Source organism: Pimephales promelas, chromosome 2, assembly GCF_988280905.1.
Source record: "Pimephales promelas chromosome 2, fPimPro1.hap1.1, whole genome shotgun sequence".
NCBI lineage: Eukaryota > Metazoa > Chordata > Actinopteri > Cypriniformes > Leuciscidae > Pimephales > Pimephales promelas.
In genome coordinates, this window is record NC_142770.1 from 27,892,248 (window position 1) to 27,912,988 (window position 20,741).

The 20,741-nt window shown below is 46.8% G+C and overlaps 8 non-coding genes and 2 pseudogenes across 8 annotated transcripts; all 10 read left to right on the plus strand.

The window, feature by feature from the left end:
• Nucleotides 1-1,349: 1,349 nt before the first annotated feature.
• Nucleotides 1,350-1,545, plus strand: LOC148996209 (U2 spliceosomal RNA). The gene has a single exon (XR_016149471.1). It is a non-coding gene; the product is annotated as a U2 spliceosomal RNA (small nuclear RNA).
• Nucleotides 1,546-1,878: 333 nt separating this feature from the next.
• Nucleotides 1,879-2,043, plus strand: LOC148996210 (U1 spliceosomal RNA). The gene has a single exon (XR_016149354.1). It is a non-coding gene; the product is annotated as a U1 spliceosomal RNA (small nuclear RNA).
• Nucleotides 2,044-3,154: 1,111 nt separating this feature from the next.
• LOC148996211 (U2 spliceosomal RNA) lies at nucleotides 3,155-3,345 on the plus strand. The gene has a single exon (XR_016148330.1). It is a non-coding gene; the product is annotated as a U2 spliceosomal RNA (small nuclear RNA).
• Nucleotides 3,346-3,677: 332 nt separating this feature from the next.
• On the plus strand, nucleotides 3,678-3,842 carry LOC148996212 (U1 spliceosomal RNA). The gene has a single exon (XR_016149373.1). It is a non-coding gene; the product is annotated as a U1 spliceosomal RNA (small nuclear RNA).
• Nucleotides 3,843-10,419: 6,577 nt separating this feature from the next.
• LOC148996213 (U2 spliceosomal RNA) lies at nucleotides 10,420-10,596 on the plus strand (annotated as a pseudogene).
• Nucleotides 10,597-10,929: 333 nt separating this feature from the next.
• Nucleotides 10,930-11,094, plus strand: LOC148996214 (U1 spliceosomal RNA). The gene has a single exon (XR_016149384.1). It is a non-coding gene; the product is annotated as a U1 spliceosomal RNA (small nuclear RNA).
• A 1,111-nt stretch (nucleotides 11,095-12,205) lies between these two features.
• LOC148996215 (U2 spliceosomal RNA) lies at nucleotides 12,206-12,396 on the plus strand. The gene has a single exon (XR_016148331.1). It is a non-coding gene; the product is annotated as a U2 spliceosomal RNA (small nuclear RNA).
• Nucleotides 12,397-12,729: 333 nt separating this feature from the next.
• On the plus strand, nucleotides 12,730-12,894 carry LOC148996216 (U1 spliceosomal RNA). Its single transcript, XR_016149396.1, has one exon. It is a non-coding gene; the product is annotated as a U1 spliceosomal RNA (small nuclear RNA).
• A 6,577-nt stretch (nucleotides 12,895-19,471) lies between these two features.
• On the plus strand, nucleotides 19,472-19,648 carry LOC148996217 (U2 spliceosomal RNA; annotated as a pseudogene).
• A 332-nt stretch (nucleotides 19,649-19,980) lies between these two features.
• On the plus strand, nucleotides 19,981-20,145 carry LOC148996218 (U1 spliceosomal RNA). Its single transcript, XR_016149399.1, has one exon. It is a non-coding gene; the product is annotated as a U1 spliceosomal RNA (small nuclear RNA).
• The last annotated feature ends 596 nt before the right edge of the window (nucleotides 20,146-20,741 follow it).

Sequence of the window (20,741 nt, forward strand, 5' to 3'; positions counted from 1 at the left end):
GAACGGGTAAAAGTATCTCAGTATGCAGACGATACAACTGTATTTATGTCTACAGATAGAGGGTTGGATAAAGTGGTGCAAATATTGGAAATGTATTGTGCAGCTACTGGCTCGGCCATAAACTATGCCAAATCATCATTAATGTATTGTGGAAAATGGAAAGGAAGGAAAGAGGTGAGGCACGGTTTTTCGTTGTGTCCTACGGGAATCAAAATTTTGGGGGTTAAATTTTATCATAAAGATTCGGCTAAACTAAATTGGGAGGAAAAAATTGAGAGGGTAAAAAAGAAATTGAACATTTGGAGGAGCAGAAAGCTTAGTATTACGGGGAAGGGGTTAGTAGTTAAGGTAGATCTGTTGTCTAGTTTGATTTACTTAGCCCTAATCTTTCCAATTCCTGCGAAAAGTAAATTAATTTTGACTAGGTTGGTCTTTTCATTTATATGGGGTGGGAAGTATGAACCTGTTAAAAGGGAACAGATGTACCTAGAGGTTGAAGAAGGAGGTAGAGCGGTGGTGTGTATTCCTTTAAAGTTAGAGGTACTTTACATTTGTTTTTTATGTAAGATACTTATAAATAATGTGGAGCATAAAGCTATGTATTTTGTAAAATTGTGGGCAGCTCTGCCATTAAGGAGAATTGTTCCCTTGGACAACAGAGGACCAAAGGCTGAGAGTAGACCTTGGCAATATGAAAAGTTAATTTTGTTTTTAAGAGCCCATCCTGGTTGTGTAAAGGAGGAGTTACTAAAAAATCATAAACAATTATATCAAGATTTAAAAGAGAAAATGGTAGTAACACAACAAGCAGAAATGAGAAAGAAAAAAGTTAAGTGGAAATGTATTCAACATGAAAATTTAAGTAATGAGAGGAAGGATTTGAATTGGCTCGTAGCTTTGAATAGATTGCCGGTGAGGGAAAGATTGTATAATCAAGGATCTACAGGCACAAGAGGTTGTCCAAGAGGTTGTCCAGGGGACGAGACTCTACATCATGTTTTTTGTGAATGTTATTTAGCTCATTGCTTTTGGAAAAGAATACAACAACTGTTAAGGTTAGTAAGAATTGATATTGTTTTGAACCCTGACTTAATTGTAGGAGGAAAAGGGTTGGGACAGTCAAAAAAGGAAAGGATAATCTGGTGCATAATAAGTATTGGTAAAGAGATATTGTGGGAGGAACGGAATGCTCAAGTAAAAAAGAAAAGAGAAGGTAGAACATCAAAGCAATTGTGGTATGAATTGAAATACAAAGTGTTAATGGAAGCTAAAATGTGGAAAATAAGAATGGAAAAAGATGAATATTTGCTTTTGTGGGGTGAATTGGAAAAACATTGTACTGTAAATAAATAAATTAAAAAAAAAAAAAAAAAAAAAAAAAAAAAAAAAAAATCTGTTCTTATCAGTTTAATATCTGATACGTGCCCTACCCGGGCACCACATATTAAATTGATTTTTGGTCCTGGGAGATGGAATAGGGGCTTGCTCCGTCCACTCCACGCATCGACCCGGTATTGCAGTACTTCTGGGAACGGTGCACCCTCCTAAAGTGTTCAATGAAAGAAATGTAGTGGTCTTGTGTGGCAGACGGTGATAATGGAGCTAGTGTGAGTGGGTGTTGTAGGTGATCATGTGCTATACTAGCCTGGGTAGAATTGTGGTGTAAAAACAAGACAAAAAGGAACCCCTGTTCCTCTGTCGGTTTAACATCTGATCCGTCCACTATTCGGGGACGGCGCATTATGTACATTTATGGCTCATGGAGCCGGATGCGGAGCGTGCAAAAAAAAAAAAAAAAAGCCCCTTTTTTGACTGGCAAACCGCTGGTGAGGATTGGGGAGAGGGACAGGGTGCTTCTGACTGAAGGCCTGGGAATTCATACTTACCTGGCAGGGGAGACACCATGATCAGGAAGGTGGTTCACCCAGGGCGAGGCTCGGCCATTGCACTCTGGGTTGTGCTGACCCCTGCGAATTCCCCAAATGTGGGAATCTCGACTGCATAATTTATGGTAGTGGGGGACTGCGTTCGCGCTCTCCCCTGGACAACACTGGTTAAAAGGGCAGATTGTTAAAGCTCCACTTGAGGTTCTTTTGTTTTGTTTTTTTTCTCCACTTCTTCAATATCCAGAGGCAGTCCAGAGAGTTGAACTGCGGCGGTTGCTCGAGAGATACGAAACAGTCTAGGACCGGTCTGTGTGAGGAGGGTTTTCTTTTTTCTCCTCAATTCTTCAAATAGTCTCCAATATTTGACGGACGACTTAGTTCACAGCAGTTGTCCTGGAGGCAAAGTTGTTCGGAATGAGGAGTTCTATCATGTGGTATGAAAACATTGTGCACGTGTGAAACGTCACGTGATACACAGCCACCCATGTTGTGTTTTTTTCTGTTTACAGCGCCACCAAGTGGCCAGTCGCCGCATTCCTCTTCACGTGACCACGGGCTGAGCCCGTACACAGGTGTACCGAGTTGGGTGCAATTGTCTCATTCCGTTGGAGAGTTATAGCCGTTCAAGTAAAGCCCGCCTCGCCCACCCCCAACGTTTTGGCGTACCGTCGCCAACGTGGATGGAAATTCCAACTGTTTCCCGATCCCTGTTGGCAGTCAGACTCCAGAGAATCTTTCTGCACTGGTTTGGGTCAGATCGGGCAAAAAACCTAGGACTAGTGTGCAAAAGTAGGTTTTTCAGAAAATCCAAAATACCCGAAAATCTCGCCAGCGCGACCACCCAATCCGAGGCATGCATCTTGTTCGGCTCGAGCCAAGGATTCCGGTGATGTAAGACACTTGGGTCTGCGACCGACGGTCGAGGAGTTACGAGCCATTTCGTACTTTTGATCGCTGCAGCGCCACCTTGGGGCCGATCGGGGCGAGCCTTGGTGAGGTTGTAGTACCGGGCCGGTCCTACCATCCCTCAGAGTTTCAAGTCTCTACCACGGACGCTTTGGTCTGCCCGCTCACTTTTAAGGCGGAATGTTGATGATCCAAAATCCCAGGTTGCACTCCAGAGTGTCTTTGCTGTGCACTCTGTTGTGATCCATTTTCGGTGTCAACCAATCTGAGCTGAGCTTGTTTGCCGGCGACCTTAGACCCTCTCGCCGCGGCCCAGGTGGGCGTGGCCTTTGCCGGCTCCCCCGCCTCGGCGTCGCTGCGTCATCGCTTCTCGGCCTTTTGGCTAAGATCAAGTGTAGTATCTGTTCTTATCAGTTTAATATCTGATACGTGCCCTACCCGGGCACCACATATTAAATTGATTTTTGGTCCTGGGAGATGGAATAGGGGCTTGCTCCGTCCACTCCACGCATCGACCCGGTATTGCAGTACTTCTGGGAACGGTGCACCCTCCTAAAGTGTTCAATGAAAGAAATGTAGTGGTCTTGTGTGGCAGACGGTGATAATGGAGCTAGTGTGAGTGGGTGTTGTAGGTGATCATGTGCTATACTAGCCTGGGTAGAATTGTGGTGTAAAAACAAGACAAAAAGGAACCCCTGTTCCTCTGTCGGTTTAACATCTGATCCGTCCACTATTCGGGGACGGCGCATTATGTACATTTATGGCTCATGGAGCCGGATGCGGAGCGTGCAAAAAAAAAAAAAAAAGCCCCTTTTTTGACTGGCAAACCGCTGGTGAGGATTGGGGAGAGGGACAGGGTGCTTCTGACTGAAGGCCTGGGAATTCATACTTACCTGGCAGGGGAGACACCATGATCAGGAAGGTGGTTCACCCAGGGCGAGGCTCGGCCATTGCACTCTGGGTTGTGCTGACCCCTGCGAATTCCCCAAATGTGGGAATCTCGACTGCATAATTTATGGTAGTGGGGGACTGCGTTCGCGCTCTCCCCTGGACAACACTGGTTAAAAGGGCAGATTGTTAAAGCTCCACTTGAGGTTCTTTTGTTTTGTTTTTTTTCTCCACTTCTTCAATATCCAGAGGCAGTCCAGAGAGTTGAACTGCGGCGGTTGCTCGAGAGATACGAAACAGTCTAGGACCGGTCTGTGTGAGGAGGGTTTTCTTTTTTCTCCTCAATTCTTCAAATAGTCTCCAATATTTGACGGACGACTTAGTTCACAGCAGTTGTCCTGGAGGCAAAGTTGTTCGGAATGAGGAGTTCTATCATGTGGTATGAAAACATTGTGCACGTGTGAAACGTCACGTGATACACAGCCACCCATGTTGTGTTTTTTTCTGTTTACAGCGCCACCAAGTGGCCAGTCGCCGCATTCCTCTTCACGTGACCACGGGCTGAGCCCGTACACAGGTGTACCGAGTTGGGTGCAATTGTCTCATTCCGTTGGAGAGTTATAGCCGTTCAAGTAAAGCCCGCCTCGCCCACCCCCAACGTTTTGGCGTACCGTCGCCAACGTGGATGGAAATTCCAACTGTTTCCCGATCCCTGTTGGCAGTCAGACTCCAGAGAATCTTTCTGCACCGGTTTGGGTCAGATCGGGCAAAAAACCTAGGACTAGTGTGCAAAAGTAGGTTTTTCAGAAAATCCAAAATACCCGAAAATCTCGCCAGCGCGACCACCCAATCCGAGGCATGCATCTTGTTCGGCTCGAGCCAAGGATTCCGGTGATGTAAGACACTTGGGTCTGCGACCGACGGTCGAGGAGTTACGAGCCATTTCGTACTTTTGATCGCTGCAGCGCCACCTTGGGGCCGATCGGGGCGAGCCTTGGTGAGGTTGTAGTACCGGGCCGGTCCTACCATCCCTCAGAGTTTCAAGTCTCTACCACGGACGCTTTGGTCTGCCCGCTCACTTTTAAGGCGGAATGTTGATGATCCAAAATCCCAGGTTGCACTCCAGAGTGTCTTTGCTGTGCACTCTGTTGTGATCCATTTTCGGTGTCAACCAATCTGAGCTGAGCTTGTTTGCCGGCGACCTTAGACCCTCTCGCCGCGGCCCAGGTGGGCGTGGCCTTTGCCGGCTCCCCCGCCTCGGCGTCGCTGCGTCATCGCTTCTCGGCCTTTTGGCTAAGATCAAGTGTCTGGTCCCAAGGTAGAGACAGCGATCGCCTCTTGGAGGTTTTTCCGGCTCGGGTCCTTCCGTGACTTGAGCCTCAAACTTTTGAGAGGTACATTGATCCAGCTGCTTTTATTCCGGTTCGGTTTTAAGGTAAGACCTTTTTATCTATTTATTTATTTATTTATTTATTTATTGTTTTTTTAAGTTTTAGGCTGTTGGTGCCTCCACCATGTCGGCTGCCCGTGCCGGCATGCGGAGGCACCACAGCGTGCGGTTTTTATTTAAAGAGGTGAATGGTAAGCTCCTGGGGTTGTCACGTCTTGACTTCTCCAGGAAGCTGATCCAGAAAACCCTCAATTTTAAACCTGATGACTTGAACTGCTTGGTAACTCTCCCCCTGAACAAAGGTTTTGATTTAAGTTTCAAAAGCGCTTCCCTGTTAACTGAATTCTGGCAAAGGTTTGATGCATGCAAAGCCCAGTTTTCAATGTTTACTGTGGAAAAACTTTCTGACAATTCACTTAAAACTGTGATTGTCAGGATGTTTAATGAAACTGTGAATGGAGAAGACATTTGTGTCTGGTTGGGTAGATTTTGCACTGTTCGGGGGCAACCAGTCAAAGTGTTAGATGAAGACGGCATCTGGAATTGCTCCTGGCGAATTCCCATTAAACAATGGGAAGACGCCGGGGGCTACCAGGGCCTGAAACATCTACCTTCAATGATTGTGTTGGGAGAGAACAGAGGCTACATTCACTATCAAGGAATGCCTAAATTGTGCAGAAAGTGTGGGAGAATGGGGCATTTAGCCGATGCATGCAATGAATTAACATGTGGGAAGTGTAGAGGAATTGGTCATACTTTTGAAGAATGTACCATTGGCAGAAGGTGTAATCTTTGTGGTGAAACTAACCATCTCTACAGAGATTGCCCTAAAAGTTTTGCCAACAAATTGAAAGGTAACAAAATGGCCGCCCCACATGTGGAACAAACAAAAGAGCAAAGGAAGGAGGAGGCGGTCCCTGAGGTTTTGGCGGGAAATTCTATTTCCCAGCCAGCCTCAGGGAGTGGGCAAGAGGAAGGAAGTGGGGCGGCCATAGGGGCGGAGCCAAGTTTTAACAGCAAACAGAGTGAGGAAGCCGTTCCCCAACAAGAGATAAGCGAAAACAAAATAGAGGAGGAGGATGTAACGGCTTCCTCACTCTACACCGTATCGGAGGTTAGCGTGGTGGATAGTGGGGGTGAATCCGAGGGTTCACTTCCCAATGCTCAGGTGCAAAAAAGGTCTGCGAGATCTCCTCTGCTTCAAACAGAGGAGAAAAGGCTGCGGGCATCGCTCCGGCTAGATAGTACCTCCTTGGTAGATCTAGACCGTGTGTGGCCCGCAGATTCTCCCAATGAAGTCTCCTTTTTGCACGTTAAGCTAATAACATCGTCGCCGAAGGATCCACAAGAGGCCCTCTCTGTGGACTCCAAGGTGACGAGCATTTGCCCTCCTGATCCCAGTTTTTCTGGGGAAAAGGAGAAGCAAGTGATACATGACATAACATGATTTTAATGTAACTTTCTGCAGTCTTTTGGTTTTATTCTTCTATTAATGCTTGTATTTTTAACCTTACTGCTCATGGCCCTCACTATCTCTACAATCAATGTGAGAAGTGTGAGGTCTACTCTGCGAGCACAGAGTGTGTTATCCTTTTTAAAAACTTTTAAGTCAGATGTGTTTTTATTGCAAGAATGTGGTTTGCCTTTTTTAACAAATTACAGGAAGTGGGAGGAGATTTGGACCCCAGGATTTTCCATTTGGAGTGGGTCCAATTTTAACAAAAATGACGGTGTTGCTATTTTAATAAAAAATCCCAACCTTTTGGTGAAGGGCAGCACTGTGGTGAGGGACGGGCGGGCAATTTTAGCAAATCTGACTTTTTTAGGTAAGGATCTTAATATTTTAAATATGTATGGTTTTACAGAAAAAAAGAACAGGTATGAGCTTTTAGAAGACTCGCAACCCCACATGCTAGGCAGGGCTCCCCTAGTGGTAGCAGGGGATTTTAATTGTGTTTTATCAAAAAATGACAGAAAGAGGGTAGGAGATGATTTTAAGGTAGACAAGACATCGGTTTTATTACAAAATATAGTCAAAGATTTTAAGTTAGTCGACTGTTTTAAAACAATGCATCAAAGAGAGGAGGGCTTCACCTGGTTCAGTGGTGACGGTGCCAGAGCCTCTCGAATTGACTATGTTTTTACAAGGGACCTCCCGCCGACCGATGCTACATTGACCCCCCTCTTTTTTTGCGATCACATGATGCTGTCTTGCACTCTTTCACTTCCCACGGGTGTGACTGCAGGGGGAGGGCTGTGGAAGCTGAACTGTTCCCTGTTAGAAGACGAGGAAGTGGTAAAAGAGTATAGGGAGCAGTTCAGCCAATGGCAGACCCTCCAGGACTTTTACGACTCACGTGCACAGTGGTGGGAGATGGTGAAACAAAGGACAGGATGGTTTTTTAAACAAATTGGGAGAGAAAAAAAGAATAAAGAAAAAAGACGCATGATGGGGTTGCAAAAAAGACTGCAGAGATATTTTAACCTTTTAAACAATGGATTGGATTTTACAAATGAAATAAAAGAAGTAAAGAAAGAAATGTCAGATCTGTCTGAAATAAAGAGCAAAGGTGTCATTTTAAGATGTAAAGAAAGGGAGTTAGAGGAAGGAGAGAAGTGTACCAGATATTTTTTTAAAAAGACAATAGCTCGGGGAGGGTCCATCAATGCTTTAAAAACTTTTAGAGGGGAGGAAGTAAACACAACTGACCAGATTTTAGGGGAAATTGAAAGTTTTTACAGTAATTTATATGACACTAAAGAGGTACACAATGACACCTTAGAGGAAGTTTTAGGGGTTTTAGATAAAAAAGTTAACAGTCCAAATGTGCTTTTATCCCAGGATTTTAATCTTTTAGAGTTGAAAAAAGCTTTAAAGGGTTTTAAGAAGGGGAAGTCACCGGGCATGGACGGACTCCCCTTTGAGTTTTACCTGACTTTCTGGGACATTTTAGCACACGACTTACTTACAGTTTTTAAAGAATTTGAGACTCTTGACAGACTTCCAGACAGCTTTAGAGTAGGGATAGTTACACTACTGTACAAAAAAGGAGACAAGACTGACTTAAGAAACTGGCGACCAATCACTCTTTTAAATTATGATTGTAAACTTTTTAGTAAAATTTTAGCTACACGCATGTCGACCGTTTTAGAGGACGTAATCCACCTGGATCAAGCTTGCGCTGTGCCCGGCAGGAAGATCACGGACAGCCTAATACTGATCAGAGACGCCATCTGTTATGCGAGAGACAGAAACATTCGGCTTGTAGTCCTAAATTTAGACTTCGAAAAAGCATTTGATCGAGTTTCGCACCAGTACCTCCTTCAGGTACTGCAAAAAATGGGCTTTTCTGAGAGGTTTCTAGCTTGGGTGGGACTGCTGTATGAGGACTTGGGCAGCAAAATTCTTGTAAATGGGCATCTTACCAAAGCTGTAAATATCCGCAGCGGTGTCCGTCAGGGGTGTCCCTTATCTCCCCTTCTGTACGTGGCTTGTATTGAGCCACTGGCACAAATCTTGAGAAGGGATAAATGGATTAAAGGACTAGACATCCCAGGAACTGGTGGACTGACGGCGACCTGTGTTTTATATATGGACGACGTGACCCTTTTAGCGACTGACCTTTTATCAGTACGAAGAGCAATGGACTTGACTGACTGGTACGGTCGGGCCTCGGGCGCCAAGCTTAACAGGAGTAAGTCCGAGGCCCTGCTCTTCGGGCCGTGGGGGGACGTTGACAAAGGCGGACTAGATTTGGATTTTAAAGATAATAATTTGAAAATTTTAGGTGTGAAATTTGACAGGGAGGGTGGAGGACAGGGTAACTGGACTGACATGTTAGGGAAAGTTAGGCAAAGACTGGGCTTTTGGGGACTAAGACAACTGACGTATGAAGGCAAGATTTTAATTTTTAAAGCTGTGATTTTACCACTGATTTTACTTGTCTGTTCTGTTTTTAGTCCCCCAAGACGATTCCTAGCCAAGTTGGAGAGGGCGGTATTTTATTTCCTGTGGGGGTCCAAGTGGGAAAGACTCAAGAGGGAGGTCGTCAAAAAGAAAAAAGAGAATGGCGGAAAAGGGCTCCCAGACCCCCACCTGTTTTTAGGCAGCCGCTTCACTGCCCTCCACATTAAATACGCCCTGACCCCATCCAGAGAACACAAGACAGCAGCCATGACCCGATTCTGGATGGGGTCATACTTAAGATCTTTGAAAATTTTACCCGTTGATCTTAAATGTCCAGTGTCTTTTAATCTGTCAAAAGAACATCTTTTTATTAAGAATTTTTTAAAGAAATACCTTTTAGAAACGAATGATGCCACTGTTTTAACTAACCACAAGTCTCTTGTCTCTCTTGTGCAGGATCGAGAATCGGTGAGTCCAGTTCCAGGCCTCACACTAGGTGAGGCCAAAGACGTTTGGAGGAACGCAGCCCACCCAGCTCTCCAGAACAGGCTTAAGGACTTGTCGTGGATGGTGGCCCATGAGATCCTCCCGGTCAGGGCGGTTATGCACTCCAGAGGCATGGCCAAAAACCCCACCTGCCCACGGTCCGGATGTGGTTCCCCGGAGACCGTCTACCATCTGCTCTGGGAGTGCGGTGCTGCGCGGGACCTGTGGGCCAAGACCAGCCCCCTGTTTTTCCCGTGCCTGCCGGCGGGTCGGGCCCAGGTGGGATACAGGCTCGCCATCCTGGGGGTGGGTCAGGGCTTGAAGGAGCTAACATCACAGCAATTTACCTCGCTCTGGCTCACCCTCAACCATATCAAGGATGCCATCTGGGCCACCAGAAACCTGCTGGTGGGGAAACGCGTTACGGTGCCCCTCCACGCGTGCGAGCAATTAGTTAGATCTGCGCTGCAGGAGGCGCCGGACGTCGTTATTCGGATGGGGGGGCTGGGGTCACACCAAAGAGGTCCCGGCCACCCCCGATCCTGGCCGCCCGTAGATGCACCCTCACCACACCGGCTACGGGAACAGCGGGCCAGCGGGCCGGAGGAGAGGGGATCTCCGCTGGGCGCTGGAAGCGAGGAGTCCGGGGCCTGTTCTGGAGACCTGGAGTGAATGGACATTCTTGATAGGGACTCACCCTCGATCCTGTACAAGAGATGTTTTATGTGGCATAATTTATTGTTTTATTGGTTTTTATCTGACATGTTTTATTGTTTTATTCCTATTATTTAAACCATTTACCTTTCTTTTAAAACATACATGGACTTTTTACACAACACACAAACACAAGAAACTTTTAACAGTATATAATGTGTCCCTTTTAATATGTGTAAAAATGTGATCTAAAAGAAAAAATGTACATGCAAATGGAAATAATGGAATGACACTGTGACAATAAAACTTTTCGAAAGAAAAAAAAATCTGTTCTTATCAGTTTAATATCTGATACGTGCCCTACCCGGGCACCACATATTAAATTGATTTTTGGTCCTGGGAGATGGAATAGGGGCTTGCTCCGTCCACTCCACGCATCGACCCGGTATTGCAGTACTTCTGGGAACGGTGCACCCTCCTAAAGTGTTCAATGAAAGAAATGTAGTGGTCTTGTGTGGCAGACGGTGATAATGGAGCTAGTGTGAGTGGGTGTTGTAGGTGATCATGTGCTATACTAGCCTGGGTAGAATTGTGGTGTAAAAACAAGACAAAAAGGAACCCCTGTTCCTCTGTCGGTTTAACATCTGATCCGTCCACTATTCGGGGACGGCGCATTATGTACATTTATGGCTCATGGAGCCGGATGCGGAGCGTGCAAAAAAAAAAAAAAAAAGCCCCTTTTTTGACTGGCAAACCGCTGGTGAGGATTGGGGAGAGGGACAGGGTGCTTCTGACTGAAGGCCTGGGAATTCATACTTACCTGGCAGGGGAGACACCATGATCAGGAAGGTGGTTCACCCAGGGCGAGGCTCGGCCATTGCACTCTGGGTTGTGCTGACCCCTGCGAATTCCCCAAATGTGGGAATCTCGACTGCATAATTTATGGTAGTGGGGGACTGCGTTCGCGCTCTCCCCTGGACAACACTGGTTAAAAGGGCAGATTGTTAAAGCTCCACTTGAGGTTCTTTTGTTTTGTTTTTTTTCTCCACTTCTTCAATATCCAGAGGCAGTCCAGAGAGTTGAACTGCGGCGGTTGCTCGAGAGATACGAAACAGTCTAGGACCGGTCTGTGTGAGGAGGGTTTTCTTTTTTCTCCTCAATTCTTCAAATAGTCTCCAATATTTGACGGACGACTTAGTTCACAGCAGTTGTCCTGGAGGCAAAGTTGTTCGGAATGAGGAGTTCTATCATGTGGTATGAAAACATTGTGCACGTGTGAAACGTCACGTGATACACAGCCACCCATGTTGTGTTTTTTTCTGTTTACAGCGCCACCAAGTGGCCAGTCGCCGCATTCCTCTTCACGTGACCACGGGCTGAGCCCGTACACAGGTGTACCGAGTTGGGTGCAATTGTCTCATTCCGTTGGAGAGTTATAGCCGTTCAAGTAAAGCCCGCCTCGCCCACCCCCAACGTTTTGGCGTACCGTCGCCAACGTGGATGGAAATTCCAACTGTTTCCCGATCCCTGTTGGCAGTCAGACTCCAGAGAATCTTTCTGCACCGGTTTGGGTCAGATCGGGCAAAAAACCTAGGACTAGTGTGCAAAAGTAGGTTTTTCAGAAAATCCAAAATACCCGAAAATCTCGCCAGCGCGACCACCCAATCCGAGGCATGCATCTTGTTCGGCTCGAGCCAAGGATTCCGGTGATGTAAGACACTTGGGTCTGCGACCGACGGTCGAGGAGTTACGAGCCATTTCGTACTTTTGATCGCTGCAGCGCCACCTTGGGGCCGATCGGGGCGAGCCTTGGTGAGGTTGTAGTACCGGGCCGGTCCTACCATCCCTCAGAGTTTCAAGTCTCTACCACGGACGCTTTGGTCTGCCCGCTCACTTTTAAGGCGGAATGTTGATGATCCAAAATCCCAGGTTGCACTCCAGAGTGTCTTTGCTGTGCACTCTGTTGTGATCCATTTTCGGTGTCAACCAATCTGAGCTGAGCTTGTTTGCCGGCGACCTTAGACCCTCTCGCCGCGGCCCAGGTGGGCGTGGCCTTTGCCGGCTCCCCCGCCTCGGCGTCGCTGCGTCATCGCTTCTCGGCCTTTTGGCTAAGATCAAGTGTAGTATCTGTTCTTATCAGTTTAATATCTGATACGTGCCCTACCCGGGCACCACATATTAAATTGATTTTTGGTCCTGGGAGATGGAATAGGGGCTTGCTCCGTCCACTCCACGCATCGACCCGGTATTGCAGTACTTCTGGGAACGGTGCACCCTCCTAAAGTGTTCAATGAAAGAAATGTAGTGGTCTTGTGTGGCAGACGGTGATAATGGAGCTAGTGTGAGTGGGTGTTGTAGGTGATCATGTGCTATACTAGCCTGGGTAGAATTGTGGTGTAAAAACAAGACAAAAAGGAACCCCTGTTCCTCTGTCGGTTTAACATCTGATCCGTCCACTATTCGGGGACGGCGCATTATGTACATTTATGGCTCATGGAGCCGGATGCGGAGCGTGCAAAAAAAAAAAAAAAAAGCCCCTTTTTTGACTGGCAAACCGCTGGTGAGGATTGGGGAGAGGGACAGGGTGCTTCTGACTGAAGGCCTGGGAATTCATACTTACCTGGCAGGGGAGACACCATGATCAGGAAGGTGGTTCACCCAGGGCGAGGCTCGGCCATTGCACTCTGGGTTGTGCTGACCCCTGCGAATTCCCCAAATGTGGGAATCTCGACTGCATAATTTATGGTAGTGGGGGACTGCGTTCGCGCTCTCCCCTGGACAACACTGGTTAAAAGGGCAGATTGTTAAAGCTCCACTTGAGGTTCTTTTGTTTTGTTTTTTTTCTCCACTTCTTCAATATCCAGAGGCAGTCCAGAGAGTTGAACTGCGGCGGTTGCTCGAGAGATACGAAACAGTCTAGGACCGGTCTGTGTGAGGAGGGTTTTCTTTTTTCTCCTCAATTCTTCAAATAGTCTCCAATATTTGACGGACGACTTAGTTCACAGCAGTTGTCCTGGAGGCAAAGTTGTTCGGAATGAGGAGTTCTATCATGTGGTATGAAAACATTGTGCACGTGTGAAACGTCACGTGATACACAGCCACCCATGTTGTGTTTTTTTCTGTTTACAGCGCCACCAAGTGGCCAGTCGCCGCATTCCTCTTCACGTGACCACGGGCTGAGCCCGTACACAGGTGTACCGAGTTGGGTGCAATTGTCTCATTCCGTTGGAGAGTTATAGCCGTTCAAGTAAAGCCCGCCTCGCCCACCCCCAACGTTTTGGCGTACCGTCGCCAACGTGGATGGAAATTCCAACTGTTTCCCGATCCCTGTTGGCAGTCAGACTCCAGAGAATCTTTCTGCACCGGTTTGGGTCAGATCGGGCAAAAAACCTAGGACTAGTGTGCAAAAGTAGGTTTTTCAGAAAATCCAAAATACCCGAAAATCTCGCCAGCGCGACCACCCAATCCGAGGCATGCATCTTGTTCGGCTCGAGCCAAGGATTCCGGTGATGTAAGACACTTGGGTCTGCGACCGACGGTCGAGGAGTTACGAGCCATTTCGTACTTTTGATCGCTGCAGCGCCACCTTGGGGCCGATCGGGGCGAGCCTTGGTGAGGTTGTAGTACCGGGCCGGTCCTACCATCCCTCAGAGTTTCAAGTCTCTACCACGGACGCTTTGGTCTGCCCGCTCACTTTTAAGGCGGAATGTTGATGATCCAAAATCCCAGGTTGCACTCCAGAGTGTCTTTGCTGTGCACTCTGTTGTGATCCATTTTCGGTGTCAACCAATCTGAGCTGAGCTTGTTTGCCGGCGACCTTAGACCCTCTCGCCGCGGCCCAGGTGGGCGTGGCCTTTGCCGGCTCCCCCGCCTCGGCGTCGCTGCGTCATCGCTTCTCGGCCTTTTGGCTAAGATCAAGTGTCTGGTCCCAAGGTAGAGACAGCGATCGCCTCTTGGAGGTTTTTCCGGCTCGGGTCCTTCCGTGACTTGAGCCTCAAACTTTTGAGAGGTACATTGATCCAGCTGCTTTTATTCCGGTTCGGTTTTAAGGTAAGACCTTTTTATCTATTTATTTATTTATTTATTTATTTATTGTTTTTTTAAGTTTTAGGCTGTTGGTGCCTCCACCATGTCGGCTGCCCGTGCCGGCATGCGGAGGCACCACAGCGTGCGGTTTTTATTTAAAGAGGTGAATGGTAAGCTCCTGGGGTTGTCACGTCTTGACTTCTCCAGGAAGCTGATCCAGAAAACCCTCAATTTTAAACCTGATGACTTGAACTGCTTGGTAACTCTCCCCCTGAACAAAGGTTTTGATTTAAGTTTCAAAAGCGCTTCCCTGTTAACTGAATTCTGGCAAAGGTTTGATGCATGCAAAGCCCAGTTTTCAATGTTTACTGTGGAAAAACTTTCTGACAATTCACTTAAAACTGTGATTGTCAGGATGTTTAATGAAACTGTGAATGGAGAAGACATTTGTGTCTGGTTGGGTAGATTTTGCACTGTTCGGGGGCAACCAGTCAAAGTGTTAGATGAAGACGGCATCTGGAATTGCTCCTGGCGAATTCCCATTAAACAATGGGAAGACGCCGGGGGCTACCAGGGCCTGAAACATCTACCTTCAATGATTGTGTTGGGAGAGAACAGAGGCTACATTCACTATCAAGGAATGCCTAAATTGTGCAGAAAGTGTGGGAGAATGGGGCATTTAGCCGATGCATGCAATGAATTAACATGTGGGAAGTGTAGAGGAATTGGTCATACTTTTGAAGAATGTACCATTGGCAGAAGGTGTAATCTTTGTGGTGAAACTAACCATCTCTACAGAGATTGCCCTAAAAGTTTTGCCAACAAATTGAAAGGTAACAAAATGGCCGCCCCACATGTGGAACAAACAAAAGAGCAAAGGAAGGAGGAGGCGGTCCCTGAGGTTTTGGCGGGAAATTCTATTTCCCAGCCAGCCTCAGGGAGTGGGCAAGAGGAAGGAAGTGGGGCGGCCATAGGGGCGGAGCCAAGTTTTAACAGCAAACAGAGTGAGGAAGCCGTTCCCCAACAAGAGATAAGCGAAAACAAAATAGAGGAGGAGGATGTAACGGCTTCCTCACTCTACACCGTATCGGAGGTTAGCGTGGTGGATAGTGGGGGTGAATCCGAGGGTTCACTTCCCAATGCTCAGGTGCAAAAAAGGTCTGCGAGATCTCCTCTGCTTCAAACAGAGGAGAAAAGGCTGCGGGCATCGCTCCGGCTAGATAGTACCTCCTTGGTAGATCTAGACCGTGTGTGGCCCGCAGATTCTCCCAATGAAGTCTCCTTTTTGCACGTTAAGCTAATAACATCGTCGCCGAAGGATCCACAAGAGGCCCTCTCTGTGGACTCCAAGGTGACGAGCATTTGCCCTCCTGATCCCAGTTTTTCTGGGGAAAAGGAGAAGCAAGTGATACATGACATAACATGATTTTAATGTAACTTTCTGCAGTCTTTTGGTTTTATTCTTCTATTAATGCTTGTATTTTTAACCTTACTGCTCATGGCCCTCACTATCTCTACAATCAATGTGAGAAGTGTGAGGTCTACTCTGCGAGCACAGAGTGTGTTATCCTTTTTAAAAACTTTTAAGTCAGATGTGTTTTTATTGCAAGAATGTGGTTTGCCTTTTTTAACAAATTACAGGAAGTGGGAGGAGATTTGGACCCCAGGATTTTCCATTTGGAGTGGGTCCAATTTTAACAAAAATGACGGTGTTGCTATTTTAATAAAAAATCCCAACCTTTTGGTGAAGGGCAGCACTGTGGTGAGGGACGGGCGGGCAATTTTAGCAAATCTGACTTTTTTAGGTAAGGATCTTAATATTTTAAATATGTATGGTTTTACAGAAAAAAAGAACAGGTATGAGCTTTTAGAAGACTCGCAACCCCACATGCTAGGCAGGGCTCCCCTAGTGGTAGCAGGGGATTTTAATTGTGTTTTATCAAAAAATGACAGAAAGAGGGTAGGAGATGATTTTAAGGTAGACAAGACATCGGTTTTATTACAAAATATAGTCAAAGATTTTAAGTTAGTCGACTGTTTTAAAACAATGCATCAAAGAGAGGAGGGCTTCACCTGGTTCAGTGGTGACGGTGCCAGAGCCTCTCGAATTGACTATGTTTTTACAAGGGACCTCCCGCCGACCGATGCTACATTGACCCCCCTCTTTTTTTGCGATCACATGATGCTGTCTTGCACTCTTTCACTTCCCACGGGTGTGACTGCAGGGGGAGGGCTGTGGAAGCTGAACTGTTCCCTGTTAGAAGACGAGGAAGTGGTAAAAGAGTATAGGGAGCAGTTCAGCCAATGGCAGACCCTCCAGGACTTTTACGACTCACGTGCACAGTGGTGGGAGATGGTGAAACAAAGGACAGGATGGTTTTTTAAACAAATTGGGAGAGAAAAAAAGAATAAAGAAAAAAGACGCATGATGGGGTTGCAAAAAAGACTGCAGAGATATTTTAACCTTTTAAACAATGGATTGGATTTTACAAATGAAATAAAAGAAGTAAAGAAAGAAATGTCAGATCTGTCTGAAATAAAGAGCAAAGGTGTCATTTTAAGATGTAAAGAAAGGGAGTTAGAGGAAGGAGAGAAGTGTACCAGATATTTTTTTAAAAAGACAATAGCTCGGGGAGGGTCCATCAATGCTTTAAAAACTTTTAGAGGGGAGGAAGTAAACACAACTGACCAGATTTTAGGGGAAATTGAAAGTTTTTACAGTAATTTATATGACACTAAAGAGGTACACAATGGCACCTTAGAGGAAGTTTTAGGGGTTTTAGATAAAAAAGTTAACAGTCCAAATGTGCTTTTATCCCAGGATTTTAATCTTTTAGAGTTGAAAAAAGCTTTAAAGGGTTTTAAGAAGGGGAAGTCACCGGGCATGGACGGACTCCCCTTTGAGTTTTACCTGACTTTCTGGGACATTTTAGCACACGACTTACTTACAGTTTTTAAAGAATTTGAGACTCTTGACAGACTTCCAGACAGCTTTAGAGTAGGGATAGTTACACTACTGTACAAAAAAGGAGACAAGACTGACTTAAGAAACTGGCGACCAATCACTCTTTTAAATTATGATTGTAAACTTTTTAGTAAAATTTTAGCTACACGCATGTCGACCGTTTTAGAGGACGTAATCCACCTGGATCAAGCTTGCGCTGTGCCCGGCAGGAAGATCACGGACAGCCTAATACTGATCAGAGACGCCATCTGTTATGCGAGAGACAGAAACATTCGGCTTGTAGTCCTAAATTTAGACTTCGAAAAAGCATTTGATCGAGTTTCGCACCAGTACCTCCTTCAGGTACTGCAAAAAATGGGCTTTTCTGAGAGGTTTCTAGCTTGGGTGGGACTGCTGTATGAGGACTTGGGCAGCAAAATTCTTGTAAATGGGCATCTTACCAAAGCTGTAAATATCCGCAGCGGTGTCCGTCAGGGGTGTCCCTTATCTCCCCTTCTGTACGTGGCTTGTATTGAGCCACTGGCACAAATCTTGAGAAGGGATAAATGGATTAAAGGACTAGACATCCCAGGAACTGGTGGACTGACGGCGACCTGTGTTTTATATATGGACGACGTGACCCTTTTAGCGACTGACCTTTTATCAGTACGAAGAGCAATGGACTTGACTGACTGGTACGGTCGGGCCTCGGGCGCCAAGCTTAACAGGAGTAAGTCCGAGGCCCTGCTCTTCGGGCCGTGGGGGGACGTTGACAAAGGCGGACTAGATTTGGATTTTAAAGATAATAATTTGAAAATTTTAGGTGTGAAATTTGACAGGGAGGGTGGAGGACAGGGTAACTGGACTGACATGTTAGGGAAAGTTAGGCAAAGACTGGGCTTTTGGGGACTAAGACAACTGACGTATGAAGGCAAGATTTTAATTTTTAAAGCTGTGATTTTACCACTGATTTTACTTGTCTGTTCTGTTTTTAGTCCCCCAAGACGATTCCTAGCCAAGTTGGAGAGGGCGGTATTTTATTTCCTGTGGGGGTCCAAGTGGGAAAGACTCAAGAGGGAGGTCGTCAAAAAGAAAAAAGAGAATGGCGGAAAAGGGCTCCCAGACCCCCACCTGTTTTTAGGCAGCCGCTTCACTGCCCTCCACATTAAATACGCCCTGACCCCATCCAGAGAACACAAGACAGCAGCCATGACCCGATTCTGGATGGGGTCATACTTAAGATCTTTGAAAATTTTACCCGTTGATCTTAAATGTCCAGTGTCTTTTAATCTGTCAAAAGAACATCTTTTTATTAAGAATTTTTTAAAGAAATACCTTTTAGAAACGAATGATGCCACTGTTTTAACTAACCACAAGTCTCTTGTCTCTCTTGTGCAGGATCGAGAATCGGTGAGTCCAGTTCCAGGCCTCACACTAGGTGAGGCCAAAGACGTTTGGAGGAACGCAGCCCACCCAGCTCTCCAGAACAGGCTTAAGGACTTGTCGTGGATGGTGGCCCATGAGATCCTCCCGGTCAGGGCGGTTATGCACTCCAGAGGCATGGCCAAAAACCCCACCTGCCCACGGTCCGGATGTGGTTCCCCGGAGACCGTCTACCATCTGCTCTGGGAGTGCGGTGCTGCGCGGGACCTGTGGGCCAAGACCAGCCCCCTGTTTTTCCCGTGCCTGCCGGCGGGTCGGGCCCAGGTGGGATACAGGCTCGCCATCCTGGGGGTGGGTCAGGGCTTGAAGGAGCTAACATCACAGCAATTTACCTCGCTCTGGCTCACCCTCAACCATATCAAGGATGCCATCTGGGCCACCAGAAACCTGCTGGTGGGGAAACGCGTTACGGTGCCCCTCCACGCGTGCGAGCAATTAGTTAGATCTGCGCTGCAGGAGGCGCCGGACGTCGTTATTCGGATGGGGGGGCTGGGGTCACACCAAAGAGGTCCCGGCCACCCCCGATCCTGGCCGCCCGTAGATGCACCCTCACCACACCGGCTACGGGAACAGCGGGCCAGCGGGCCGGAGGAGAGGGGATCTCCGCTGGGCGCTGGAAGCGAGGAGTCCGGGGCCTGTTCTGGAGACCTGGAGTGAATGGACATTCTTGATAGGGACTCACCCTCGATCCTGTACAAGAGATGTTTTATGTGGCATAATTTATTGTTTTATTGGTTTTTATCTGACATGTTTTATTGTTTTATTCCTATTATTTAAACCATTTACCTTTCTTTTAAAACATACATGGACTTTTTACACAACACACAAACACAAGAAACTTTTAACAGTATATAATGTGTCCCTTTTAATATGTGTAAAAATGTGATCTAAAAGAAAAAATGTACATGCAAATGGAAATAATGGAATGACACTGTGACAATAAAACTTTTCGAAAGAAAAAAAAATCTGTTCTTATCAGTTTAATATCTGATACGTGCCCTACCCGGGCACCACATATTAAATTGATTTTTGGTCCTGGGAGATGGAATAGGGGCTTGCTCCGTCCACTCCACGCATCGACCCGGTATTGCAGTACTTCTGGGAACGGTGCACCCTCCTAAAGTGTTCAATGAAAGAAATGTAGTGGTCTTGTGTGGCAGACGGTGATAATGGAGCTAGTGTGAGTGGGTGTTGTAGGTGATCATGTGCTATACTAGCCTGGGTAGAATTGTGGTGTAAAAACAAGACAAAAAGGAACCCCTGTTCCTCTGTCGGTTTAACATCTGATCCGTCCACTATTCGGGGACGGCGCATTATGTACATTTATGGCTCATGGAGCCGGATGCGGAGCGTGCAAAAAAAAAAAAAAAAGCCCCTTTTTTGACTGGCAAACCGCTGGTGAGGATTGGGGAGAGGGACAGGGTGCTTCTGACTGAAGGCCTGGGAATTCATACTTACCTGGCAGGGGAGACACCATGATCAGGAAGGTGGTTCACCCAGGGCGAGGCTCGGCCATTGCACTCTGGGTTGTGCTGACCCCTGCGAATTCCCCAAATGTGGGAATCTCGACTGCATAATTTATGGTAGTGGGGGACTGCGTTCGCGCTCTCCCCTGGACAACACTGGTTAAAAGGGCAGATTGTTAAAGCTCCACTTGAGGTTCTTTTGTTTTGTTTTTTTTCTCCACTTCTTCAATATCCAGAGGCAGTCCAGAGAGTTGAACTGCGGCGGTTGCTCGAGAGATACGAAACAGTCTAGGACCGGTCTGTGTGAGGAGGGTTTTCTTTTTTCTCCTCAATTCTTCAAATAGTCTCCAATATTTGACGGACGACTTAGTTCACAGCAGTTGTCCTGGAGGCAAAGTTGTTCGGAATGAGGAGTTCTATCATGTGGTATGAAAACATTGTGCACGTGTGAAACGTCACGTGATACACAGCCACCCATGTTGTGTTTTTTTCTGTTTACAGCGCCACCAAGTGGCCAGTCGCCGCATTCCTCTTCACGTGACCACGGGCTGAGCCCGTACACAGGTGTACCGAGTTGGGTGCAATTGTCTCATTCCGTTGGAGAGTTATAGCCGTTCAAGTAAAGCCCGCCTCGCCCACCCCCAACGTTTTGGCGTACCGTCGCCAACGTGGATGGAAATTCCAACTGTTTCCCGATCCCTGTTGGCAGTCAGACTCCAGAGAATCTTTCTGCACTGGTTTGGGT